Source organism: Fukomys damarensis, unplaced genomic scaffold, assembly GCF_012274545.1.
Source record: "Fukomys damarensis isolate Sample0158 unplaced genomic scaffold, DMR_v1.0_HiC HiC_scaffold_37, whole genome shotgun sequence".
NCBI classification, from domain to species: domain Eukaryota; kingdom Metazoa; phylum Chordata; class Mammalia; order Rodentia; family Bathyergidae; genus Fukomys; species Fukomys damarensis.
In genome coordinates, this window is record NW_022900949.1 from 58,357,327 (window position 1) to 58,361,960 (window position 4,634).

Below are 4,634 nucleotides of genomic sequence, written 5' to 3' on the forward strand. Positions count from 1 at the left end.
AAATAAAAATAAATCTCATATAGTAGAGAAAATAATAAAAATAAAATAAATTAAACAATAATAACAAAGTAAAAAATAAATAAAAATAAAATAATAAAAATAAATCTCATATAGTAGAACACATGGCAAAAACTTGCCCTATGGTTGAGCTGCTCTGGCCACAGTATCTTCAGTTCCTAACACGGAGAGGCAATCTATTGCCTATCCCTTGAATCTGGACTGACTTGGTAATTTATTTTGAGCCACAGACGATGGCATATATGATACCGTGTGACTTCCATGGCTATGGCTAATTAAGAAGTCTTACACTTTCCCTGTCTACTGTCCTGGCTGTGGCCCACATACTGACAAAACAGCCTACTGGAGGATAAGCAGCACGTGGAGTACACAGCAGATGTGTGAATGAAGCCACCTGCAAATTTCAGCTGAGCTGACCTTCTAGTTCATGGGTTGACAAACTATAATATGTAGACATGGTCTGTCTTGGTAAGTCCTTTGGGCTAAGAATAGCTTTGAGGGTTTTTTGTTTGTTTGTTTGGTTTGTTTTTGTTTTTTTGAGACAGGGTCTTACTATGTAGTTGAGACTGATCTGGAACTCACTATTCAGCCTAGGCTGGTCTCGAACTCACAGTGATCCCCCTGCCTTAGCCTCCCAAGTGCTGAGATTACAGACATGTGCCACCATGCCTGACATCTTTGAGGTTAAAATAATAAAGAATAATATACCACAGAGAGTTTAGTAGTCAGCTTTGCATTAGTAACAAATGCCTGCAACAAAGCAACAGGAAATGTTTATTTTGGCTCTCGGTTTTAGAGGTTCTAGTTGATAGCTAGTTAGACCTTTTGGTCTGTGGTGAGGTAGCACATTATTGCAGGGCATGTGAAAGAATAAAGCTGTTCAACTCCTGGCCCAGAAAACAGGGAGAGGGTAGAGAAGTAAGCATTAGAGTTGCATGGTCCCCCTTTGACCTCCAGTTATTATAGACAGCTAATTTAGGTAGAAATAGTACAGGCAGTCAAACAGGGCTAGAGAGAGAGAGAGTCAGTGCAAAAGATGAAAACACATTACAACCGTGGCTAGAGGCACTTCTGTTGGAAGACAGAATGACAGACCTATATACCTCCCAGGGGATAGATAATTGGCATCACTTGGTCCAATAAAGCCTAGAGGGACATCAGTCATTCGAGTGGGTGACCAAGACCTCCAGATCCATCCCTTTCTAGAAAAGGTTTTGTTCTTTCCATGTACACTTGCTACTTGACCTGCTTCCCCATTGAAACAATATTACCTAAGTGGCTATACTTGTAATTTTATTGGTTAATCATGGTTTCGACCCACATTGACCTCACGATTTGGCTCTGCAAAACTTCTTTGAGAAGTAGCCTCATTGGCAACTCACTTTGGTGTGCGCTCCTGTCTCTCGGGAGCTATGTCTCTCAATAAATATTTCCTACTCTTAACTTCTGATGTTCATTAGAATTCATTCTTCAAACTCTGCATATCTGGTCTCTAGCAGGTTGGGAGTTATATTTATTTCCCCTACATCATTTGCAGGCCCCAGCAAGACAATTGTAAGGAGGTTTGCTTTTGTTTTCTGGATTCTGGACTGTGATTCCATAAGGTAACCCAAAATTGTCATTGTCATCCTTGTCTGTCAATTACTTATGTCTTGAATTTTATGCCTTGGCTTTTTTTTAATGTTTTGTTGTTAAAATAATGATAAATTTAAATTGAGAGCATTGGAAGATTATGACGTTTCTTTGATGGAACATTTTACTTTTCCATGCAAGGTCCTGTATTCTTATTTTGTATATGCTGCATTTGGATTTACTGGTTGCTGAATTTATTGGTGTTCCTTGCTTATTTGTTTGACTTGTTTTGATTTTATGGTTTGTTGTCTTAGCCATCAGCTCTAAGGAAAATTAATGTTAAAGTCCCTAGTGGACTTTGAAACTAACTAAAATGTGAATTTATGAAATGCTATAAAATGGGCTTTTTATGACATCTAGTTTATATTTAGGAAATATACATACCTATTAATAAATCACAGGAACCTAATTGTCAGTTAAATGGCAGTAGGCTGGCAATAGGCTGGCAATCAAGTCTTAAGACTTGGAGAACAGGTTTTACTGGGACAGTCTGGCCTGATCTCTCTACACTCTAGAAGGGAATGTCAAGCCTGTTCTGCCTCAGTTTCCTTTCAGGTGAATATCTTCCACTGGTGATGAGGCAATCTTACCTCTTGAGATTCTTCATTCTCACCTTTCTAGGCTGAAGGTCATGACTCATGGGCAAATAGTCTCAATATCTCACCATGAGCACAAGCAGAAAAGACTTCCTTTTTCTAGTCTCATTTCTGATCTTTTCCTGTCACTCTGTATTTTCCTTTTTGAAGCATGTTTCTGCTAAAGACTAGAAAGGGACACACCCTTAACTGTCTTAACTTTTTCCTCCTATCCAACCACTAAGAACTTTAAATTGAGCCCTTAGAAAATAAGTGCTTGGTGGTGCCACCACCTGCCTCATAAGTGCAAGGTCCTGAGTTCCATCCCTGGTATCAAAAAAAAAAAAAGTGGTAACACTGAAGACAGGAAAGTCTCCTTAGATAAGGAACGCATCAGTTAAGGGAGAAATTCTAACTTCCTGGCTCTCTCTCTTCCCTCGTAGTTCTGATTTTCATCATGTATATGTGTAGGGGAATGTGGGCAGGAATTTTGGGAGCCATTACTTGCCTCTATCTACGGATCTCTTGCTGCCAGAGAAGACTTGTTAGACACTCTTTTGTGATGGCAGTTCCTTCATGGAAAATGAGGCGAAAAAGGCAGGGTATGCAGTAGTGCCTCTATATCAGACACTTGGAAGTTCCTCACTTTCCTGTGGGACTATTGTCCAGCTAGCAGAACTTACAGCTCTGACAAGGGCTTTACAACTCAGTGAAGGACAGAAAGTCAGTATTTATACTGATTCAAAGAATGCTTTCCTAGTGCTGCACTTTCATGCAGCCATATGAAAAGAAAGGAATATTCTGACAGCCATTATATCTCTCATAATGTATTGTAAGGAGATAGATGTACTTTTATCATCCGTCTAGTTGCCCTCCAAAATAGCAATAATTTACTGTAGAGGGCACCAAAAAGGAGTTGACAAAATATCCCAAGTTAATTAACTGGCTGACACCGCTGCAAAAGAAGCTGCTTGAGGGACCCCCTTTCAGGCCTCCCTGATCTAGACAGGGTCCCTTGATCATACTTGGACTGACTCAATGGAAAATGCAGCCTTTTCAGAAGTGAGGATACAGGATATTTAAATATTACATTTGCCTGTGGAATAGAAAATGTCCATTGAGAATTCTCTCATGAAAGATAGGATAGATATTACTATGAAGTAAAGTTGACTGAGCTCTTGTCAAGCAGAGGCCAGGCCCTTAAGAGTATATAGAAAAGCTTACTGTGTATATCCACAAATGTATATGACATAAATCAGAGACCAGATGCCCAAAGGCAAAGATTACACAATGAATTCCACAGTCTTCACTTATATCTGTTACTAAAATGGAGGTGGGTGATTAGACTAGGTATGCTACGTTAGTATTTGCCCATTGCTGGCACAACACCTGCAACTTTGGAGAGAACAGTTTATTTTGGCTCATAGTTTTAAGAGGATTCTGTCCATGGCTGATTAGCTCTAAGGCAGAATGGTATGGTGGAAGGATTTGGCAGGAGATGGGTGCTCACCATGTGGCAGCCAGGAAGCAGAGACTGACATGAGGAGCCGGGGACAAGAATACACTGTTCCAGATCCCATTCCCATTGATGACCTCGACCCGGGTTCTACTTCCTAACTGCATATCCAGCTCCTGAATTCTTCAGTGGATGAGCCGACTCATGAGTATAGTGCCTCCGAGATCCAGTCACCTTTCAAAGGTCCCACCTCTGCACAGGAGACTTCGGGCAACATTTTAGACGTAAATCATAATATTCCACCCCGGGCTCCCCAAAGCCTCATGTCCATTTTATGCAAAATGCATTTAGTCCATCACTAAGAGTTGCCGGTCTTAACAGTTCCAGCCTCGCTGAGAAGACCAAATCCAAGGTTTTCTCTCAGATTCAAGGCAAACTTTTAGTTGTAAGCCCCTGTAGAAATCAAAAAGAAAATTAAATTCTTCCAACACATAAAGGTGCAGAGTAAGCAGTCTCACTCCAAAAGGGAGAAAGAAAAGAATAGAAGAGAACCCGGCCAAAGAAAGACAGAAACATTAAATCCCGACAGGGATTAAATCCTGAAGCTCCACGACCCGCACCTAGGGCACGTGAATTGAGATGTGAACTCCAAAGGGTAGTCACACTGTTATGGCACTGCCCCGATTTTTTCTTTTCTAATTCGCTCCATGTAGGGTTCAACAAGCAAATCCTCTGAACAGTAGAAAACTTGGAACAATGGCGTGGGAGGAAAGCAAACATTAAACACATTCTAGCCTTAAGGCGCCAAACCTCTGCTACCACAAACACTAAATGTATGCACAACTTGACAGTGTTTGGAAGGAAGGTGGTGACAAGCATGAAAGAATGCTCCAAGCCGACTCCAGGGCTGGGGGTGCCGGGCCTCGCTCGCCGGCAAGGGGCTCGGGCTGCGG